This window comes from Hibiscus syriacus, unplaced genomic scaffold, assembly GCF_006381635.1.
Source record: "Hibiscus syriacus cultivar Baekdansim isolate YM2019G1 unplaced genomic scaffold, ASM638163v2 tig00014673_pilon, whole genome shotgun sequence".
In the NCBI taxonomy this organism is placed as follows: Eukaryota; Viridiplantae; Streptophyta; class Magnoliopsida; order Malvales; family Malvaceae; genus Hibiscus; species Hibiscus syriacus.
This window is the reverse complement of record NW_024062333.1, coordinates 79,093-90,451: the sequence shown is the minus strand read 5'-3', so window position 1 is coordinate 90,451 and position 11,359 is coordinate 79,093. Positions and strand designations below refer to the sequence as shown.

General features: G+C 40.4%; 1 long non-coding RNA gene across 1 annotated transcript; it reads left to right on the top strand.

The window, feature by feature from the left end:
- Positions 1-1,689: 1,689 nt before the first annotated feature.
- LOC120207375 lies at positions 1,690-8,078 on the top strand. The gene is made up of 3 exons (XR_005524200.1): positions 1,690-1,701; positions 7,795-7,797; positions 7,940-8,078. It is a non-coding gene; the product is annotated as an uncharacterized LOC120207375 (long non-coding RNA).
- The last annotated feature ends 3,281 nt before the right edge of the window (positions 8,079-11,359 follow it).

Genomic DNA, 11,359 nt, shown 5'->3' with positions numbered 1-11,359 from the left:
TTCTGATTGCAGCGAGGGTGATATGCTCTCTATTTCAACGACTCAATTGACAGATGTTGGATTCTTGATTTTGGATGTTCTTATCACATCACACCAAATAGTTCGACATACAGGTTGGTTAATTATGGTCTGTTATTATTGGGTGATGATCGTTGTTGCATATTGTTGGTATTGGTGAGGTCAGAATTAAGATGTATGGCTCTGTTTAGACGTTGAGTAGTGTTTGGCATATCCCAGATTTGAAGAAATTTGATTTCTTTGGGGACTTTGCACAAGAATGGTTTTTATCCCTAAGGCTGATGAGGATAGGGAAACCATTCGGATTGTTAAAGGAGTTTTGACTGATGAAAGGAAATATGACTGCAGGGAAATATTTACAGATTGTTAGGGAGTACCGTTGTAGGTGGAGTTCATTCGATTGAGTCCTGTGATGATACTACCAAACTGTGGCATATGTGTCTTGCTCATCTTAGTGAACGGGTATGGCTGAGTTACATAAAAGAAATATGTTGCATTGTGTTAAAAGTTAGTTCAACTTTTGCAAGTATTGTGTTCTTCGTAAACAAACTAAATTTCTTTTCAAGACTGCAAGGTACACAACTGAAGGGATTCTTGATTATGTGCATTCTGATATATGGGGGCCTTCAACGACATCGTCTTTTGGTGGATCTCTGTATTATGTTACATTTTTGACGATTTTTCATGGAAAGTTTGTGTGTATTTTTTGAAACAAAAGGCTGATGTTTTTGAAATTTCAAGCTGTGGAAAGCTGAGGTAGAAAACCAAACAGGACAAAAAATCAAGTGTTTGCGGTCTAAAAATGGTATGGAGTACACAGATTCACAGTTTTCTATACTTCTGTAAGGAGCATGGGATTAAGAGCATTTTACAGTGCGCAAGACACCATAACAAAATGGCGTTACGGAACGGATGAACATGTCATTGAATGAATGAGCAAGATGTTTGCGGTTGAATACGGCCTTCCCAAACACTTCTGGGCTGAAGCTGTTAACACGGTGTGTTATCATATCAATAGATCACCAAGGGCATCATTGGCTGGGAAAGTTGCAGAAGACTATGGGGTCATGATGTTACTTTTGATCACTTACGGATTTTTGGTTGTCCTGCTTATGTACATTACCTGTTGATGAGAGATCCAAACTTGTTGCAAAATTGAAGGAGTGCATTTTTCTGGGTTGCAAGAAAGGTATAAAGGATTCAAGTTCTGGGATCCAGTTGCAAAAAAATTGTGATTAGTAAGATGTTGTTTTTGATGAACATTCCATGTTGCAGCAGAAAAAGACGACAGTGGTGGATTTCGAGCAGTTTCCAGTTGAGAAAACAGAAACTTCTCAACCGACTTCCGGTGGTTTCACTACAGATGATTTGTAGAATTATAGTCTCGCCAAAGATAGAGTGAGACAGACGAATATAAAGCCTCCAAACAGATTGGGTTTTGAATACTTGGTCTCTTTGGCACTTACTGTTAGCAGTGATGATCCGGTTACTTTTCATGATGCAGTTACTAGTCAGGAAAATAACAAGTGGATGGTTGCCATGGTCGAGGAGATGGAGTCTTTGAATCACAATTGTACATGGGAGTTAGTTCGTCTTCATTAGGGTAAGAAACTGATTGGTTGCAAATAGGTGTATAAGAAGAAACCAACAGTAATAGAAAAAGAGGGGAGAAATTCAAGGCTCGTTTGATAGCAAAGGGTTTTTCATAGAAGAAAAGAGTTGATTATGATGAAATTTTTTCTCATGTGGTCTGGCACACTTCAATCCGAGCAGTACTTGCATTGGTGGCTAGTTGGGATTTGCATTTAGAGCAGATGGATGTAAAAACTGCTTTTTTGCATGGTGATTTAGAGGAACAGATCTACATGCGACAGCCTGAAGGTTTCACTCAACCTGGAAACGAGCATTTAGTTTGCAGATTAAAGAAATCTTTGTATGGGTTAAAGTAGTCTCCGAGACAGTGGTACAAACAGTTTGACTCCTATATAATCAAGATTGGCTACAAGTGATGTGAGTATGATTGTTGTGTCTATGTTAAGAGCCTTGATGATGGTTCTTTTATTTTTATGTTATTGTACGTTGATGATATGTTAATTGCTGCGAAGAACATGGATGATGCTATCAGTTTGAAAACTTTATTGAGTCAGGAATTTGATATGAATGATTTAGGTGTTGCAAAGAAAATTCTTGGAATGGAAATTTGCAGGGATAAAGACTCGAGGAAACTGTGGCTATCTCAACGGGGTTATGTTGAGAAAATTCTAGAAAGGTTTACGATGAGTAGCGCAAAACCATATAGCACTCCATTGGTGAATCACTTTAAGCTCTCATCAGAACAGTGCCCTAAGATAGATAAAGAAGCTGAAGATATGGCAAAGGTTTCGTATTCTAATGCTGTTGGCTACTTGATGTATGCAATGTTATATACTCGTCCTGATTTAGCCCATGTTGTTAGTCAAGTTTGTAAGTACATGTCTAAACCTGGTAAGAAACATTGAGAAGAAGTCAAGTGGATCTTTCGATACTTAAAGGGTAATATGGGACATGGAATTGTCTTTTGTATTCAGTGGGATAATCCTTTGGTTGTAGGATATGTGGATTCAGACTATGCATGTGACTTGGATAATAGAAGATATATGACAAGGTATGTCTTTACTCTTGGTGGAGGGCCTATTTGTTGGAAGTCTACTGTTCAATCTGTTGTGGCACTGTCTACAACTGAAGCTGAATACATGGCAGCGGCTGAAGCTGCAAAAGAAGCTTTATGGCTTACTGGTCTAGTGAAGGAGTTGGGTGTTCAATAAGGTGGAGTTCAGTTACTTTGCGACAATCAAAGTACTATTCACTTGGCTAAGAATCAGGTATATCGTGCTAGAACTAAGCATATTGATGTACGTTTTCACAAGATCAGAGAGTTGGTTGCATCTGGAGAGATTCTGTTTCAGAAGGTACATAATGATGAGAATGCCGCTGATATGTTCACCAAGCCAGTTACTACAGACAAGTTCAAGCATTTCTTGGACTTGTTGAAAGTTTCGAGTTGTTAAAGAAGTAAGGTAACCCAACCCACATTGAATGTCTCCTAAGGGGGATGATATTCGCCAAGGTGGAGATTTGTTAGGTATGGCTCCTAATTGTTAATTTTATAATTATGTACCAAGTTTATCTATTATAAATAGAGATATAACCTAAACCTAAGAGACATTGAATAAAACTTCTAGCGCTGCTTAGGAACCGAGGACGTAAGCACATTACTGAACCTCATTAAAATTCTTGTGTTCTTTCATTTTTCTTTACCCGATTCATTAATAGAAATTAAAGCTATTTCCATATTCTCTGCGTGACCGAGCAAGAGATTGGTTGAGTGGTTTTCCAGCGGGTTCAATGGAGTCGTGGATTGGTCTATGCAAAAATTGTTTGCTGCGGTATAATCCTCCGAACATGAACACTAAAATGAGGAACGACATCGCTTCTTTTCGTCAGGCTGATGACGAATTGATGTATGAGTGCTGGGATTATTACAAAGGATTTCTTCGTAAATGTTTGAATCATGGTTTTCAAGATTAGACACAAGTGGTGATATTCTATAATGGAGTAAATGCACCCACGAGGATGATGCTAGATGCCTCGGTAAATGGGAAATTACTTGACAAATCACCAGCAGAGGCATTTGACATTCTGAATAGGATTGCCACCAACGATTATCAATTTCGATCCATAAGGCTTGGACTTGGGCGCAAATCACACGGAGCTTTCGAGCTAGACTCTAAGGATACAGTTTCCACCCAACTTGCTGCTATTACCAATATGTTGAAGAATTTGCAAAGGCCAAGCGAGGTGAGAGAAGTGAAGGGATCCAATTCAGCATGTTTATTATGCCACAGCAATCACAATGAGAGTGACTACCCGACCAATCAAGAATCCATCAATTATGTAGGCAATTTCAACCGAGGCAACAACAACCCCTATTCTAACACATATAATCCTGGATGGCGTTAACATCTAAACTTTTCGTGGGGAAATCAAGAAACCACAATGCTCATCAACCAGTTCGTAGCAGAATTTCAATGACTCCAGGGTTTTTAATCGAATATGCCTTGGCGTAATTCTTACAAGGAGGTCTATCTTCATCTAATACCAGTTCTTTTGGAGGATACAATGTAAGAGTTCATAGCAACAATGAAGACAATGCTGTAAGACCATGCGCGATATCCATCAAAAATCAAGGAGCCTTGTTTCAGAGCCACATTTTGTCACTGAGGGCGTTGGAGAGTCAGGTTGGTCAAATTGTCGCGACATTACAAGAACGAAGACCAGGACATCGAAGAAAAGTTTGGGGGAAGACAGAATGATAGTTCACCCCCTGTGACCGTGCAAGCTGATCAAGAAGTGCCGAAAGAAGTATCAGTATAAGAGGATAAGGATGAGGGTTCATCTAGTAAAATGACTGAGGAAAGACCCCCATCTTCGTTTCCGCAAAGACTGAAGAAGCATAACGAGGATATTCAATTCAAAAAGTTTGTTAACATTCTGAGTCAACTTCAAATCAATGTTCCTTTTCTGGAGGCTATGGAACAAATGCCTACATATGCTAAATTCCTTAAGGAAATTGTTACCAAGAAAAGAAAGGCTGAGTAGTACGAGACAATTACCACGAAAAAAGAATTTTGCTCTTCTTTAAGCAAGCTACCAAAGAGACATAATCCTGGCAGTTTTATCATCCCATGTTCGATAGGAGACAAATTTGTTGGGAAGGCACTATGTGGCCTTAGCTCAAGTGTGAACTTGATGCCTAAGTTAATTTTTCGTGAAGCTTGGGATAGGACATGTGAGACCCACATTTGTCATCTTGTAATTAGCCGATCGTTCACATGTTCGTCCCGAAGGGCGAATCGAATATGTCATTGTGCGGGTTAAAAAATTCAATTTTCCAGTTGATTTTATGATTCTGGACTGTGAGGTCGATGCCATAGCACCGATAATCTTGGGAAGACCATTTCTAGCTACCGGTCGTATTCTCATCGACTGCGAGAGGGGCGAGTTGACCATGAGAGTGGCCGACCAACATGTCACTGTGAATGTCTTCCGTTTCTCAAATACATGGATGATTCTGAAGAATGCCAGAGCATTATAGAAGTGGATACATTAATCACAAGAGAAACATGTTAATTTTGCCATGGCAATTTCATTCAGTTGGAAACTGATGAGGGGCTACTAGAAGACTTAAGGGCCGAAGAGCTTAATGATTTTTCGTCTGATGAACATCAGGCTAGCTTCCTCAAAGCTAGCCCAGGTACATGTTTTGAACCTTTGAATTTTGATGAGTTTGTACCTCCTAAGCCCTCATTACAGCATGCTCCTACCCTAGAACTTAAGAATTTGCCACAACATCTTAAATATACTTATCTGGTAGTAACGAAACTTTGCCTGTGATTATTTCCTCTACCCTTACTTCTAACCAAGAATCTAGTTTGTTAAGTGTTTTGTCACAGAATAAGGAAGTGTTAGAATGGATGATAGCAGATCTAAATGGAATAAGTCCAACAATCTGCATGCACAAAATCCTGCTGGAAGAATGGCATGGAAAATCCATAGAGCTGCAACGAATATTAAACCTAATCATGAAACAAGTTGTGATGAAAGAGATTCTCAAATGGCTTGACGCTGGAGTGATTTACCCCATTTTTTATAGTTCTTGGGTGAGCCCCTTCAATGTGTGCCAAAGAAGGAGGCACGACCGTGGTGACGAGTGAAGACAACGAGTTGTTACCTACACACACTGTCATCGGTGGCGAATCTGTATGGACTATCGCAAGCTCAACAAGGCCACCAAGAAGGATCACATTCCTTTGCCGTCTATCTATCAAATGCTGGATCGACTTGCTGGCAAGGCATATTATTGTTTCTTGGATGGTTACTTGGGGTATAATCAAATTGCCATTGAACCAAAGGACCAAGAGAAGACAATATTCACGTGCCCCTATGGCTTTTATGCTTTTCGAAGAATACCTTTTGGACTCTGTAATGCCTCGGTAACTTTTCAACGCTGCATGCAAGATATATTTTCAGACATGGTTGAGGATTTTCTGGATATTTTTCTGTTTCCGGTGATGACTTTTAAAAAATTCCTCAGCAATCTGACAAAGGTATTGAAGCGATGCGAGGAGGTCAATCTTGTGCTGAATTGGGAAAAATGTCACTTCATGGTGACCGAAGGCATTGTTCTAGGCCATAAATTTCTGTAAAGGGTATTGAGGTGGACAAAGCCAAGATCGAGAAGCTACCCCCGCCAACTTCTGTCAAGGGTATTTGGAGTTTCCTTGGACATGCTGGGTTTTATAGATGATTCATCAAGGACTTCTCCACGATATCCAAGCCCTTGTGCACCCTGCTTCAACAGAACCAGCCATTCGTGTTCGATCAGAAATACCATGGCGCATTCAATGAGCTGAAGTGAAGACTTATCTCTGCATCGATCGTGGTTCCCCCATATTAGACATCACCTTTCGAGTTAATGTGTGATGCAAGTGATTTTGTTGTGGGAGCTGTGCATGGACAACGTAAAGGTAAAATCTTTCATGTTATATTATGCTAGCCGTACCTTGAATGAGGCACAACTGAACTATACTACCACTGAGAAAGAAATACTTGCCGTGGTATTTGCATTTGACAAGTTTAGGCCATACTTGATAGGCACCAAATTCATAGTTCACATCGATCACTAAGCCATAAAATACTTAGTGAACAAGAAAGATGTCAAGCCTGGACTGATTAGGTGGATATTAATATTGCAGGAGTTCGACTTAGAGGTAATCGATAGGAAAGGTACTGAAAACCAGGTTGCATATCATTTATCTAGGCTAGAAAACATTTCAGAATGCCATGACATTTTTTATATTAAAGAAGAATTCCCTGATGAGAAAATTGTATATGCCACGACAATCCCGTAGTACGCTGACCTTGTTAATTTTCTTGTTAGTGGTGTTTTTCCTTATGAATTGAATAGTCAGGGTAAGAAGAATTTCTATCATTATGCTAAGTTCTATTTTTGGGATGAGTCGTACTTGTTTAAACAATGCACTGATCAAATGATTCAACGATGTGTCCCTGAAGAGGAGCAACGAGACATCTTATACCATTGCCACACGTCACCCTGTTGAGGGCATTTTAGATGTGCGAGGACTTCTGAAAAGGTCCTCCAATCAGGCTTCTATTGGCTATCACTGTTTAAGGATGCCCACGAGTTTTGCAGAGCATGCGATAGATGCCAGCACACTGGAAACATTTCCAGACGACACGAAATGCCACTGCAAAATATTTTGGAAATAGAGCTCTTTGACGTTTGGGGCATTGATTTCATGGGACCGTTTCCATCCTCCTTTGGAGACTTGTACATTTTGCTTGCGGTGGACTACGTATCTAAGTGGGTTGAAGCGATTGCTACACCGAGGAATGACTCTAAGACGGTGCTCAAGTTCCTTCAAAAGAATATTTTTACTTAATTTTGGGTACCAAGAGCCATCATCAGTGACGAGGGAACTCACTTTGATAAGAAGCTAATTGCCAAGGCATTACAAAAATATGGAGTGCGACATAAAATTGCCACGTCATATCACCCAAAAACAATGGGCAAGCTGAAGTGTCCAATCGTGAAATCAAGCAAATCCTCGATAAGTGGTGAACCCTAGAAGGAAAGACTAGTCCCCAAAATTAGACAAAGCACTCTGGGCGTACCGGACGACATTCAAAACACCTCTGGGAATGTCGGCTTACAAGATGGTATTTGGAAAAGCCTGTCACCTACCAGTGGAGTTAGAATATAAGGCATATTGGGCAATCAAGAAGTTGAACTTCAACACACAACTCACTGGGGAGAAAAGGTTGCTTGATCTGAAAGAATTGGAAGAGTTTCAAGAACAAGCATATGAAAATGCCAAGCTCTACAAAGAAAAGACTAAGAAGTGGCATGAAAAAATGCTTTTGCCATGACATTTTCATGTTGGACAGCAAGTGCTCTTATTTAACTCTAGGTTCAAGCTCTTCCCGGGCAAACTGAAGTCACGATGGGTCCATCTTTAAAGTCAATGGCCAACGTCTGAAGGCTTACCAAAGAGTCCCACCCATGCATGATAAGTTTGCACTCCTTTTGCACGATGTCGATAATGGCCAAGCATCTTGAGGACGCCGTGACATTTTATCTTTACTGTTGTGCATAAATAATTTTACCTTGCTATTATTTTATTATATCTTCTTTTTTAAGTAATTATTTTTATTTTATTTTGTTGCAAGAACTATCCACGTAGTTAGCACGTGAGGTGTACAGTGAAAGCAAATGAAATTTAAGCGGCAACGAGAACAGTAAAAGGAGGGAAACACTTTTCACTTTTTCAATGTTTACTTTTACATTAGAGTTAAAAATTTTCACTTTTCCTTTTAATTTTCTTCCCGCCCATACCCCACCATCTCATTTAATATTCCCCCCAAAATCTTTATTTTGTTCTTATCTATCCCACTTTTCAATTTACTTTTTTTACTTCACTTTTTTCACTTTACTTTCTTTCATCTTCTCCTTCCCTCATTTGCTGAAACCACCATAGCCACCAAAGCTCCAAGCGTTTTCACTCCTTATTTGTTTTGTACTATCATCATGGTGTGATCCCGTCCATCTTCCTCTGCTACTGCATCTTCGCCCCGCTTTGTGGATGAAGCCACCCGCGATCAGTTCCAAAACATCAAGAACCGACAAGTATTCTTCGAGTTGGGATTTTTCTTCTCTGAGGAGGAGGATACCGACTTAGGCAATGATGTACTCGACGTCGTCAACATGCACAAGTGGTAAAAATTTTCCAGGCACCCAGCTAACGTAAAGGCGTCGTTGGTGAAGGAATTCTACGCCAACATAACTGAGTCGAACCAACATGTCATTGTGGTTCGTGGTATTTCCATTCGACTTACTACCTCTGCTATTAATCGCTATTTTAAACTGCATGTTGTTAAAGATCGCCATACCACTTTCGCACAAGAAGCAGACAACGAAACATACCAAGGCATTCTGGAAGACCTTTGTCTTTCCGACACCCAATGGAATGACCAGCAATTGAGCTGTAGGACGATGGACCGAGAGAAGCTGCTTCCGCAAGTCAAGTTGTGGAATCACTTTATGAAGCACAAGCTTCTTCCCACCTCCCACAATACCACCCTTTCCTGTCAGTGGATGCTTCTCTTGCATTCAATTATTTTTGGGCATCCCATTGACGTAGGGAAAATCATTATAGAGCAAGCTCACTTATGCCTTAAGCGACCTGCAAGTGCCCTGGTATTCCCGAATCTCATCACGACTTTATGCCATAAAAAAAGGTGCATGAAGAACAGTTTGATGAGATTTTACCTGGCATTGCGAGTATTACCAATGCCAAAATCCTTATGTTATTGGACTTGAAGGAAGCCAAAGGAAATGAGAAGAAGGCAACCACGTCTCGCGTTACTGCAACTCCACATGCCAGGGAAAAACCAGATGCCCTTGAAGCGGCCATTCAGCGTACTCAAGAGCAAGTTGGATAGCTGTCCAACAAAATGATGACCTACTTTGCCTACGCCAAGCGCCGAGACGAGTTCCTCACTAACGCTTTCTTGGAGATTCTCCCGCATACCAATGTCAACATCCCTGTCTTCCCTGAAACGCTTGTGCCACCAACTGAGAATGTCGAAACATCTACAGATGTTCCCCATCCTGCCATTTACGATGCTCACAAATCAGCCAGTGAAGAAGTCACCCAACCCACTGAAGAAGATGAACCCGCTGACCCTGATTCATTCCATTCTGTGTTGCCCGTTGAAGATTGAGAAGCCAACCTCCAACTCGCACGTGGTCCAAAATCCCCACAATTTGTTGAACCCATGATGGCAGAACATCCTGACATGCCGCAACCTGACGCGCCAATGGAAGAAGAGCACCCTGAAGTAACGCAGCCCACCGAGTTAATGGAAGAAGAACAATCCGAGATGCCACGACAATTTCCTTTGCGAAGAAGTAGACGCTGACTAAAGAAGGCGTCTAAACACAAGGAGCCCCAATTCTCAACCGTCCTAGAAGGGCCCACTACTCCTCTAGTTGCACCAGCTTTTGACTTCGAACACTCCAGCCCTGCAAAACTGAGAAAGTTCACCCGTCGTGCGACCGCTGCACCACTACCTACATTAAGTCATGGTATCTTGCATTGCATTGCATTCATAGCATGTAGTTTCATTTTCCTTAGTTTTAGTAATCATTGAGGACATTGCTACTCTTAAGTTTGGGGGAGGTAGGGTTCTCAACACATTGCATGATAGTATTAGTAAAATAAATATGTCATGACATTAGTAAGTGTTTGAATAGTTTTCTAGAATTAGTTAAGGATGCCTGATGATGATGAATTCTTGATGGCTAGGATAGAATGTACATGACTGGTTGAGGATGATAGAACCAACTCTAGGACTTGCTTCTTTGAAACCTTTGAATACATGATTGTATGTTTTCTATGCTTAAGAAACTTAGATTTTTTATAAGAATTCTTAAATGTTGTGGCATAAAACTTTGAATGATGAAAACCCTACAAAAAAAAAGAAATGAATGAATGAATGAGTGAAACTATAATAAATGCCTCGACATATCTGTAGAGGGACACTCCGCTATACCATGGCATATGAGTGAATGAAAGTAGTCACGGGATGACTCTACCTGACTAGTTCGGGGTGGAAGGTATGCTCCCTTTCACCTAGAGTGTGGGATGGTAGAGTGATGGGCTGACTCCCCTCGTAGCAGAATTAATGAAAGAAAAGAAAACAAGGTGGGAGTAAACATTTGTAAATGTCATGGCAATTTAAGAAATCTTGCTTAGAAAACTTTTAGGTTTGTTAAGCATGGACTGGATACAAACACGTACGCACCCACACAAAGAATCTTACTCTAGGGGGCGGTACTTGAATTCTCAAACTAGTCGAGTATGTTGAAGCCAAATGTTGATGGCTAAAATTTTATCCCATATAACTATTCTGCTTCTGAACTTGTCATGGTATTTTTGTTTTGCTTGATACTATCCATTGCTTGAGGGCAAGAAATAGCTTAAGTTTGGGGGTGTGATAACTCCGTAAAAATGTCACAATTTGGGACCTTTTCACTTAAGTTATTGAATGTCTAAGAGCTCATTTAGGACCATGTAGATGCATTTAGGAGCATATCATTGCATGTAGTGGAATTCGATTTTCCGCGATATTTTATTTTTAAAAGGGTGCTACCTTATGGGAAAGGTGCTTGTCTAATGATGTGCAGGAATTAAGAGCAAGGAAAAGAGGAAAGGAAATG